General features: G+C 47.6%; 1 protein-coding gene across 1 annotated transcript in view; it reads left to right on the plus strand.

The window, feature by feature from the left end:
- The window catches only part of LOC111153403 (pleckstrin homology and RhoGEF domain containing G4B), an 80,215-nt gene that overhangs the window by 541 nt on the left and 67,142 nt on the right, over positions 1–12,532 (plus strand). The gene's annotated exons all lie outside the window — the stretch shown is intronic.

A 12,532-nucleotide genomic window follows, 5' to 3' on the forward strand; every position in this document is an offset into this window, starting at 1 on the left:
GGGGGGGCACCGAGGTGCAGTCCGGCGGGTGGGGACCGGGAGGGGCACCGGAGGGGCCGCCGCGGCACGGCGGGAGGGAGCTTGGGCTTTCCAGGCGCTTAGAGACCGTTTAGCAAACTCTGGCCTCCACTTCGGGAGTCCTCCGGAGAAAATGGGGTTTCCAGACGGATTTGCGTTGCTGGGGTCGGAAGGGAGTGAAGGGGGCGGAGTGCGGGACTCAAGCACTTGTGGAGGCTTCGCCCGGTTCTCTGGTTACTCATTAGCTGGGAAGCGGGAGGACGAACCCCGTCACCCCCGGCGCTCGGAAGACAAAGAGCTTGTACTCGCGGTTCTCCACAAAGACGGACTTTTATGCTGGAATGGGTTGATTTCAACAGGGAGCGTCGCCCGGGGAAGCGAGACCGCCCTTGCCGGTGTGGAACGAGGGGCCAGACCCAGGGGGGCAGACGCGGCTTTGTGTCCCTGCGTGCGGAATGCGCCAGCGCCGGGTTTGCCCCCGCTCTCCCCGGGAAGCTGGATTACAGACGGTTCGGTGCGATAATTACACTCCACTCCTGTTACCGACAGCGCTTTTACTTAAAAAGTGTAGCTGGTACTTCCAGGTGTCTAATTAAAAATTAAAACATATAATTAAAAAATTAAGTTAAATGTAGCTGAAACTCTGCATAATGAGTAGCTTAGGAATCTGCTCCTGACACTAGCGGACCTTTAGGCAGGGCCGTGGGTGCTCAGAGGAGGCTGGGCTTGGCAGGTCAGGAGAGATTTCCCAGGGGCCCTCCTGAGGTCGGCTTCCCTTTCCCTGAGCCCGCTTCAGATTCACATTTTTTCCGAGTGAGGAGGATCTGAACGCGTCACTCTTTGCTCTCAGGGAAAGCGCACTCGGTTCTGAGACGTTAAACAGCCGCACCAGGTTTCCATTCCTGGCAGAATCGCGTCTGCGTTGGCCGTGCTGGGCGTCTGACACCCAGGTAGCAATCCCAGTCCTGATTCTGAAGCGGCACCACGTTTTCATCTCACTGTGCTTTGGGGGACAAGTGGGCGGTCCATTTGGGCCTGGAGAGGACAGCCCTGAGCTTCCCAGTAGGCGGTTGGGCCTGGGTCCCTGCTGACCTGTGACAAGCGGGACAGGCCTCCCCGTTTTATCCCCGTCAGGCAGGCCTGGTCTGAAATGGCCTCTGCAGAACGTGGGCCTGTGTGTCTGTAGCATCCCTGGGTGGTCTCCCAGGAGTACTGTATTCCTTGTGGAGCAGCCCAAAAATGCCAGACTGAGGAAATAAAGCCGGCCCTGAATTTGTCCTGAGGCTCTCTGAGATGTGTGTTCACTGGTTGTATCGTCCAACCAAACACAGGAAACCCCTAAATCCCAGATCTCAGCATTTTTTAATTTTTTTTTAAAGATTTTCATTTATTTGACAGAGCACAAGTAGGCAGAGAGGCAGGCAGAGAGAGAGAGGAGGAAGAGGCAGGCTCCCTGCCGAGCAGAGAGCCCGACGTGAGGCTCGATCCCAGGACCCTGGGATCATGACCTGAGCCGAAGGCAGAGGCTTTAACCACTGAGCCACCCAGGCGCCCCAGATCTCAGCAGTTTTGATGAGAATAATTTAAGCCCAGTTCACACGCCACCACCTCCCTCCTTCCAAACAGAGCTGACGCACCCTCTCTCTGTGTTTGAACTGAGAACCTGCTCGTTACCCACTGTGCAACCAAGAGGCAGCCCTGAAGCAGTGGTTTCCTCTCCACACACTTGTGCCCTGAAGAGTGCGCCCCTGTTCAGGATGTGCCCTCCTGCCCCGTGGGCTCTGGGCTTCCTCCCCTCCTCTGTCCCTCCAGCCCTGTCAGGGCCCACCACTCGGCCGATGCGCTCCCTGATCAACCAGCAGAGAAGAGTGAGCCCGGGGAGAGGGTTGGTCCAACTGAAGAGCCCAGCACACTTCTGAGGGGGTAGGGAATGAAGAGGAGGAGGCTGGGGTGATGGAGGTGGGGGACAGACAGGTGGGCTGAGCGGGGGCAAGCCCTGTCCTACACATGTGGATCCTAGCGTATCTTGAGAACCCGTGGTCCTGGAAGCGGAAGGCGTCCTGCCATTGCCATCTACCCTGCAGCGGGGGAAGGGGCTCCGGACCCTGACCTGGTGCCTGGAGAACGGGCCTGGGATCTTGGAGATCGGATGTGCACCCACACCCACCCTCTGTAGCTGTCGCCCTTTGGGTTTGTAGTTCCGCCTCTCTGAGCTCCAGTCTGTTCCTCACCAGGGTTAGGGTCGGGGTAATGATGGCCCACCCACCTCAGAGCACCACCTGGGTTCACTTTAAAGATGAAGTGTAGTCGCTTCTTGAGAGGTAATTCCCATCATTCCCAAATTGAAGGCTTCTTCTGTCCCGAGAACTGGGGTGCTCTTCCAGATGTTTCTAGGCACCCCAGTTCAAGCCTGGGCCCAAGTCCTCAGCTCTCAGAGACTGTCTGACCTTACAGAATTTTCCCCAGTATGGAGAAAATCAGATTCTGCAAAAGATACTTTATGGCAGATTTCTCTTATGTGACATTTCTAAGACCTGAGACAGGGATTAAAATTTAATACCTACAGCAGTTTGGGACATGAATTAATTTTAAGTTGTTCAGGTCAGCAAGGTAGCAAGTATGTGCATGTCCCCCAAAGAAATATCACCTGTCTGCGGCTTGCAGACCCAGAGACCCCCAACCCTGGTAGGCATTGCCCTCAGAAAGCTCCCCCGGTCATCTGTCTGTACCTGCTCCACAGCCACACACACCCCACCCCCACCCCGAGCCCCTTTCCTGCTTGGCCTCACCTTCGGAGGGCTTCTGTGAGTCTGAGCTGACCTCGTCTTGTGCCTGGTCTTTGTGGACTATCTCCCCAGACAGTAATGGCTTTGCTTTTTCTCCCTGGTGCTCTGGTGCTTATCATACTGCATTGCACAAAGTAGGTGCTTGACAAGTACTTGTCACGTGCTGGTCACCCTCCTCCTCTTCCAAAGCCCACTTTTATTCCCCTGCCCAGCCCCAACCTTCTGTGGGCCTCACAGACGTAGTGCGTGCCCTGTGGGATGCCTGTGTACTGCTTCCCGCCTGACCCAAGCTAACATCACCGCCTGTGACTTTCAAGAATAAAAACGACATCCTCAGAAGGGAGCAGCTGGATTACAGCTGAGTCTGGGAAACCTTGTTTTTCTAAGGAAACCATCCAAGCAGGTCTGAAACGGCTGTAGAGGGAAGTTTGATAAGACCCTGTGTGAGGTGGTGAATGTGCTCTGTGTGTGTGCTTTGGGGTGGGGACGATGGTACACAGAGCAGAAGAGAAGAAACGCCTGAATTAATTGTCAATGAATGGAAAGGACAGGCAGAAGGAAGGCCCGCCCCTTTACTGTCAAGTGGAGGAATCATGGTTTGGTGGACAGCTCTGACCCAGGCCGTGCACTTTGCCTGCAGAGTGAAGGGCATAGAATGACTCTGGGATCCCTTCGGCTCTTTCCCTTGCCAGGATGAGACATAGGGCAGTGCGGTACCATGGCTGAGGGCTCAGTGGTTGGGAGGTGTGCTGCGCAGCCCGGGCTCCAACCCTGGTTTCCCCACTGAGTGAGTGGGCAGACGAGCCCCTCCACCATGCCATCTTTAGGGTGGGGATGATAATAGTATTATAATGTTCTTAAAACAGTGTCTAGTATGGGCACCTGTGTGGCTCAGTTGCTGAAGAGTCTGCCTTCGGCTCAGGTCATGATCTCAGGGTCCTGGGATCGAGCCCCACATCAGGCTCCCTGCTCAACAGGGAGTCTGCTTCTCCCTCTGCCTCTGCCCCCCCCCCCACACCCCCATCCCCACTCGTACGCTTGCTCTCTCTCAAGTAAATAAAGTCTTAAAAAAAAAAAAGTTCTGGTATATAGTAAGTGCTCAATAAATGTTAGCTATCATTCTGTGATTCAATGACAGGAAGAAAGATTTTCCTACAAGTAAGAGATAAAAAGGATTGAGTTTTAGTTTTTTTTTCTAATCATTTAAGGAAAAACATCCAATAAAGTTATCTTCAGGGTATTTTGGCACTCAAAGACATCACCGGGAAGAGGAATTACAATTATAATACGTACTGTTTTAACAGTACAATTGTGGAATTTCTTTTATTTCTTTTTAAAGATTTATTTATTTATTTGACAGACAGAGATCACAAGTAGGCAGAGAGGCAGGAACAGAGAGAGAGGGAAGCAGGCTCCCCGCGGAGCAGAGAGCCCAATGCAGGCCTCAATCCCAGAACCCTGAGATCATGACCTGAGCTGAAGGCAGAGGCCTAACCCACTGAGCCACCCAGGCACTCCCTGTGGATTTTCTTAAAGAAATGGTTTTTATGCCAAATCAATAGGCCATGAACTCAACTTGAGTTCAAGGATCCCATAGCTTTCCTTATGGATTATTCAGAGATGAAAGAAAATGTCATTGGGATTCAGCCAGCCTGCAGCACCACACTGGGTAACAGAGTGAGCATTTAGTTCTCAGACTGATACTTGTGTGTCTAAAGACTGTGACCTCCTGAGACCCCGACCCAGAGGATCTCAGTGACCAGTGATGTGGGCAGAATATAACCTCCTCTCAAAGCACAATGTTTAAGTAGGAAAGCACATGGAAGAGTTGGTAGGGTTAGGACAACAGGAACGAATGAGGAAATCACATACTAGCACAGTTTCTGAAAAGTTCTGGAACTAACTTTTAAGATTTATTCTCTTTTTTGGAGAGAGAAAGAACACAAGAGCACAAGCAGAGGGAGGGACAGAGGGAGAGAATTTCCAGCAGACTCCATCTGGGCCATGGAGCCGGACACGGGGCTCAGCTCCATCCCACAACCCCGAGACCATGACCAAAGCTGAAACCAAAAGTCGGACGCTCAACCATCTGAGCCGCCCAGGCACCCCTAGAACTAATTTTTTAAAATAATATTCTGAGGTGAAATCCACAATCAGTAAACAGCTTCAGAGCAAACAATGCAGTGGCGTTTCCCAATGTTGTACAAGCACTACCTCTGCCTAGTTCAGGAACATCTCTGTACCCCAAAGTAAACCCCACACGCATGTCCCGGTGTCTCCCCGTTCCCCCTTCCCAGCCCCTGGATCCACGAGTCCGCTGTCTCAGGGGATTTGTGGGCTCCGAAGACTGCATAGAAGTGGAACTGTGCAGTATGTCACCTTTTATTGTGCTGTAATAGAAACAGCATACAGTTTACACGTACAAGCCATCTGCCCTCACAATGCCTTCCGTCCTGTGACTCTGAAACTCTGTCAACTATTGGACAGTGACTCCCATTGCCCCCAACCCCCAGCCCCTGACTTCTGTCATTTTACATTCCCCTCCCCCGCCTGTAGTTGGGACTATGCTGAGGACCTCATACAGTTAGAATCAAACCATATTTGTCTTTTTGTAATTGGGTTATTTAACTTATCATAAAGTCCTCAGGATTTTACGTTGAAGTGTGTGTCAGAAATTTCCTTTTTAAGGCCAAATATTATTCCTGTGTATGGATATACCACAATTTGTGTGTCCTTTTCTCTGTTGATGGACATTTATGCGGACATTATCCATCTTGGCTTTTGTAAATAGTGCTGTTATGAGCATGTGTTTACAGAGTTTTTTGCAAACGGTATTTTCACTTCTTTGAGTATATGCCTAGGAGTAGAGTTTCAGGTTCATGTGCTACTTCTGTGTTTAACGTTTTGATGAACCACCAAACTGTTTTCTACAGTAGCTGAACCATTTCACACTCGCACCAGTCATGTGTGAGGGTTCCAGTTTTTCCACAACCTACCAACAGTTGTTCTTTTCTTTTTTAAAATTATTGTGGTCATCCTAATGAGTATGAAGTGATATTTCATTGTAGATTTTGTTTGTATTTCCCTAATGACTACTGATGTTGAGAATCTTTTACATATTTGTTGAAGAAAAAAAGGTCTATTCAAGTTCTTTGCCCATTTTTAAATTGGGCTGTTTATCTTTTTGTTGATGTGGTTGTTGTTTTTTTTTAAGATTTTTTTATTTATTTGACAGACAGAGATCACAAGTAGGCAGAGGTGGGGGGGGTGAAGCAGGCTCCCCGCTGAGCAGAGGGCCCGATGTGGGACTCGATCCCAGGACCCTGGGATCATGACCTGAGCTGAAGGCAGAGGCTTAACCCACTGAGCCACCCAGGCGCCCCTCATTGAAGTGTTTTTAAGAGTTCTTTATATATTCTGGATATTAGATATATGATTTGCAAATATTTTGTTCCATCTGTTGGTTGTCCTTTTACTTTATAATGTCCTTTGATGCACAAAATTTTTATTTTTAATGAGGTCAAACATATATTTTTTTCTTCTGTTGCTCATGCTCATATCTAAGCTCATATCTAAGAAAACACTGCCATCTGCAAGCTCATGAAGATTTAACTTTATGTTTTCTACTAGGAGTTTTATTATTTTAGTGCTTTAGCTCATTGATCCATTGTAGTTAATTTTTGTGTATGGTGTGAGATAGGGAGCAAACTTTATTTTTTTGTATGGGGATATCCACTTTTTCCAACACCATTTGTTGAAGAAATCATTTTTTCCTTATTGACTAGTCTTGGAACCTGGGTTGGAAGCCAATTGGCTGTAGTTGTGTAGGTTTATTTCCAGATCTTCAGTCCTTTTCTGTTGGTCTGGATGTCTGTCTTTCTACCAGAATTGCACTGTTTTGATTACTGTAGCTTTGTCGTGGGTTTTGAAATCAGGGAGTTTGAGCCCTCCAACTTTGTTCTTGTTCCAGATTGCTTTGGCTGTTCAGGGCCACTGCAATTTCATATGAGGATTGTCTTTTCCATTTCGGGGTGGGGGGAGGCCATGGAAGAGATTGCACTGAATTTGTAGATGGTTTTAGAATAGTATTGACATCTTTTTAATATTAGGTCTTCCAATCTGTAAACCTGAGATGTTTTTCCATTTATTTACGTGTCTAATTTCTCCCAGCACTGTTTTGTAGTTTTCACTGTTCAAGTCTTTCACTCCCTTGGTTAAATGTATCCTAACACTCAACCACTGTTATTCAACGTAGTACTGGAAGTCTTAGCCACAGCACTCAGAGAACATAAAGAAATAAAAGGCTTCCAAATTGGTAAGGAGTATGAAAAACTCTCATTATTTGCTCACTTGATATTATATATAGAAACTCTAAAGACTCCACCAAAAAATGACTATAACTGATAAATGAATTCAGTAAAGTCACAGGACACGAAAGCAAGGTACAGAAATCTGTTGCATTTCTATACACTAATACTGAAGCAGCAAAAAGCGAAATTAAGAAAACAATTCCATTTAAATTGCGCCAAAATTAATAAAATACCTAGGAATAAAGTTAACCAAAGAGGTAAAAGACCTGTACTCTGAAAACTATAAAACACGGATGAAAGGAATTGAAGACAACAGAAAAAAATGGAAAGACATCCTATGCTCATGGATCAGAAAAACAAATACTGTGCAATGTCTGTACTATCCAAAACAATCTACAGATTGAATGCAATCCCTATCAAAATATGAACAGCATTTTTCACAGAACTAGAACAAACAGCCCTAAATTTGTATGGAACCACAAAGACCCTGAATAGCCAAGGCAACGTTGAAAAAAGAAAAACAAATCTGGAGATATCACAATTCTGGATTTCAAGCTTTATTACAAAGCTGTAATAATTAAAGCTGAATAGTACTGGCATAAAAACAGACACATAGGTCAGTGGAATGGAACAGAAAACCCAGAGATAAGCCCACAATTATATGGCCAACTAATCTTCAACAAAGGAGGAATGAATACACAATGGAAAAAAGACAGTTTCTTCAACAACTGGCTTTGGGAGAACTGGATGGCAGCATGCAGAAGAATCAACAGGACCACCTTCTGTCACCACACACAAACAGAAACTCAAAATGGATTAAAGTCTACATGTGAGACCTGAAACCATAGAAGTCCTAGAAGAGAGCATGGGCAGTAATGTCTCTGACGTTGGCCTTCACAACATTATTCTAGATCTGTCTCCTGAGGCAAGGGAAACAGAACCAAAAATAAACTATTGGAATTACCTCAAAATAAGAAGTTTCTGCACAGAGAAGGAAATAGCAAAACTGAAAGGCAAGCAACTGAATGGAAGAAGATACTTGCAAATGTTATATCCAATAAGGATTAGTATCCAAAATATAGAAAGAACTTATACAACAACACCCAAAAACAAAACAAAACAAAAAAACAAGTACTCTGATGACAGTGGGCTGAAGACATGAACAGATATTTCTCTGAAGAAGACCTCCAGACGGCCAACAGACACATGAGAAGATGCTCAGTATCACTCATCATCAGGGAAATGCAGATCAAAACCACAGTGAGATGCCACCTCACGCTTGTTGGAATGGCTAAAATCAATAACACAAGAAACAACAAGTGTTGGCAAGGATGCAGAGAAAGAGGAACCCTCTTGCACTATTGGTAGGAATGCAAACTGGTGTGGCCACTGTGGAAAACCATATGGAGGTTCCTCAAAAAATCAAAACCAGAACTAACCTGGGGGCACCTGGGTGGCTCAGTCACTAAGCGTCTGCCTTCGGGGCAGGTCATGATCCCAGGGTCCTGGGATAGGGCCCCACATTCAAGCTGTCTGCTGGGTGGGACGCCTGCTTCTCCCTCTCCCACACCCCTGCCTGTATTCCCTCTCTCACTGTGTCTCTCTCTGTTGAAAAAAAAAAAAAAAATTAAATCTTTTAAAAAATTTTTTTAAATGAAATAAAAATAGAGCTACCCTACAATCCAGTAAGTGCAGTATTTGGTATTTACCTCCCCAAAATGAAAACATTGATTCAAAGGGATACGTGCACCCCAGTGTTTGTTGCCCCATCATTTATAGTTGCCAGACCGTGGGAGCAGCCCACGCGTCCATCCACTGAGGAATGGCTAAAGAAGAGGTGGTATCTGTGTGGAGTAGTATTCGGCCGTAGAAAAGAATGCAGTCCTGCCATTTGCAATGACATGGAGGGAGCTAGAGAGAATAATGCTAAGTGAAATAAGTCAGTCAGAGAAAGACAAAAACCAGGTGATCTCACTCATGTGGAATTTAAGGAACAAAACAAATGAGCAAAGGAAAAAAAGAGCAAACGAAGACACTCAACTGGAGAGAACAAAGTGATGGTTACCAGAGGGGAGGTGGGTGCAGAGGTGAGAGAAGTAGGGACTAGGAACTGAAGAACACACATCGTGAAGAAAAATAATAATAAAATGAAATGAAAACAGTGTATCCGAGGTACTTTATTTCTTTTGAATGCTATTATGTTATTTTTAATTATGTTACTATTCGTTTCCGGTTGGGATTGCTCATTGCTAAGATACAGAAACGCAACTGATTTTTATCTGTTGCTCTTGTACCCTGCAACTTTGCTGAACCCGTTTATTAGCTCTAGGTAGCTTTTTCATTGATAAATAGAGATCACTTTACTTCTTTATTCCTAATTTGCATTCCTTTAATTTCTTTTTCTTGCCTAACTGCTCTGGCTAGAACTTCCAGGACAGTGTCCTATAGCAGTGGGGAAGGGGGTATCCTTGCCTTGATTTTGATCTTAAGGGAAAAGTTTTTAGTCTTTCATCATTGCATATGAGTTTAGCTGTGGATTTTTATAAGTGCGTTTGATCATGTTGAGAAAGGTCCTCTCGATTCCCCGTTTTCTGGATGTTTTGATCATGAAAGCGTATTGTCAAGTGTTTTTTCTGTATCATTTGAGATAATCATGGGCCTTTTCCTTTGTTTTATTAATACGATGTTGTATAATGATTAATTGTTGAACCACCCTTGCATTCCTGCGATGAATTCCGCTTGGTCATGGTGAATTACCCTTTGAATACTGCCATGAGATTTGGTTTCCTAGGATTTTTTTGAGGTTTTAGAATGAGTTTTATAACTCTGCTTTTAAACGTGTAAGAATACATTTTAAGAACCTAAGTTTTGAAATGAAAGAAAACAGTTTGTATCAAAGGCAAAAATACAAATTAGTAGGAAATCAAATTTAAAGCTAATTTTTATGACTTCAGAATGTAGCAGGCCAGAGAACAGTCAGTAGAAGGTCTGTGTGAGGTTCACCCACGTACGGTGCTCCCGTGGCGCCGACCCTAGAGCCCGCCTGTCAGCGTCCATCACACTGTCCTTACTGGCCGTATACTTAAGCACCCAAGAGGTGCTGTCTTCCCCTCCTGTAATGCCATTCCCCCTCAGCATTATGGTTTTCTTGTCTTACAGCCTGTGCAGGGCTGGCAGCCAGGACACCAATCTTTTTACCCGTCACAGTGCCTAGAACACAGTAGGTTCTCGGTGAGTGCTCTTTGGTGCTTGGTGTGGAAGGACAGTGGGTGCCTCTGTGCGTAGCTTCTAACGAGAAGGAGCACAGACGAGGAGGGAGGAGACAGCAGAAACAAGGGATCGATTCATCAGCACCACTGGCTGGCCCTATCATATTGTCCAATTGGAACACTTTGAGGGAGAAAAGAGAGGTAATGCCAGGACCACAGGTGAAAACTCCATTGTCTGGGAAGCCCTGGACAGGATCACCAGCCAAACGTGGGCATCACTGCCTCCTGGAAACCATATTTTAGACAACAGGGTTAGGTCTCCACTGTGAATGGAGGATACTCATAGACAGGGTGCTCTGATTCCCACTGGGGAGACTTTCGAGCCAGACTGTGTGGGTATGCTGACACAGTGAGCCACTGCCCTGTGGAGCGCAGCAGGGCCCATGGAGCACCAGCCCACTTTTTACAGCTTTGCCTGGTCCAGGCGCCTGTGCACTGAGCTGGGCCTTTACCATGGGGTGTCATGGCTCTTGTCAGTGGGTTCCCAGTGCACGCCAGCACCTCCTTCCCTCTTTCTGCATTTGTGCTTTGTGCTCCAAGGGCTCCCTTCATCTGGATCCCCAGGAGTCGGTGAGCCACCTGCTGGGCCCATCTGAGTGCGGTGTGGGCTCCAGCCTCCTCCTCAGACCCAAGATCCACTAGTGTCTTGTCTAGTGCACCTTTCTCGGCCACTCTCTTGGGCCCACGCTGGAAACCACAGGGACCTGCTCACATCATGTAGAGCTGTACACGCTAGCCTGCCTGTGCCTAGGGCCACTGTGCTTTGTAGACCAGCTCAGCCGGGACTTTCTGAGGCGGGAGACCGTGAAAAGCACGATTAGGCACTCCAAGCATATTTGTCACAGCTATCTCGTTAGAATAACTCTTTTGTTGTTCTTACCATGTACACAGAGTTTGCATTTTCCCCTAAAATACCTTAAATCGTGCTTAACCAAACTGCCTTCCTGCACTCCAGCACAGCCGCATCAGTGTCCCTCCAGAGCCGTCCCAACCAGAGCCCCTGCAAACCTGAAGGCCCTGCACTCAGCCTCCCGTGCACCCCCACCGCCGCCTAACGGAGGCTGGCACAAAATGTGCCTTCCCAGACTTGCACCGCTCAAGTTAGGGGGTTCCGTGGTTGTGTATTAGGCTATTAAATGCAGAAAAGTATAACAAGAACTAGAAATGATTGCTTTTACATGTTCCAAGCACTTAACCATGAGGAGACGTTCATAACCTCTCCCCAAGCCCCCGACACAGAGACGCTGGGGGCCACCCTCCATCACAGGCCTTGACTGCGGGCCCCAAAGCACACATGGAATAATGCTGTTCTTGGACAAAACCGCGGGCAGTTAGCTGGAACCTGAGTGTTGAATCAGAAAATGCTGGTGTCAGCGGAGCCTTCACCCAGAAACATCACTGTGCCAGGGCCGGGGTCTGTGCGTCTCGGGGACAGCACGCAGGGAAGGGGACTGCCTTCGGCCCACCCTCACACCCCTCGGCTGCTTTGCAGGGCTCCCTTCCTCGAGGGAGTGGTCAGCAGACAGTAGGCCTAGAGGCTTTGAAGGACCGTCCGGTCTCAGTCGATACTGAGCTCTGCCTTTGTGGCACCAAAGCTGCCACAGGCAACACAGAGAACAGGGGTGGTTGTGGTCCAGTGAAACTTTATTTATGGCACTGAAACGTGAATTTCATTAAATTCCACATATCTGACCGAGGGCTCCTCTTCTGTGTTTTTCTCCGACCACTGGGGTCATGGTTTGTGGATGCCTGGTACTGCGTGGAGACCAGGAGGGACAGAGGAGCTGGGGTGACACCAGGATGCCCCCACACCTCCAGGTGAAATCCAGGGTGTTCCCTCTTGGTGCTTTGAGGCTGAAGAGGCAGCTTTTCCCAGGAGCACCCGGTGGAAGATCCTGAGTGTGTCTGGTAGAGGGAGAGTCACCAGAAGATAAAACCCCATCAGCTCTAGGCCGGTTCTGAGCTCAGACCCCCACAGATTGGACAGAACGGCTGGTGACGCGAGCGCACGGGCTGGGGGTTTGTGCCAGTCACGGGGGGCACGCATGCACACGCAGCGTAGACCGTGCGGTGCCATCTCCGTCACCACCACTGTGACCGCAGTCACCACCACTGTGGCTGTTGTGGTCTCAGGGGCACATGACAGGCA

Source organism: Enhydra lutris, unplaced genomic scaffold, assembly GCF_002288905.1.
Source record: "Enhydra lutris kenyoni isolate GAN:26980312 unplaced genomic scaffold, ASM228890v2 scaffoldscaffold32, whole genome shotgun sequence".
NCBI classification, from domain to species: domain Eukaryota; kingdom Metazoa; phylum Chordata; class Mammalia; order Carnivora; family Mustelidae; genus Enhydra; species Enhydra lutris.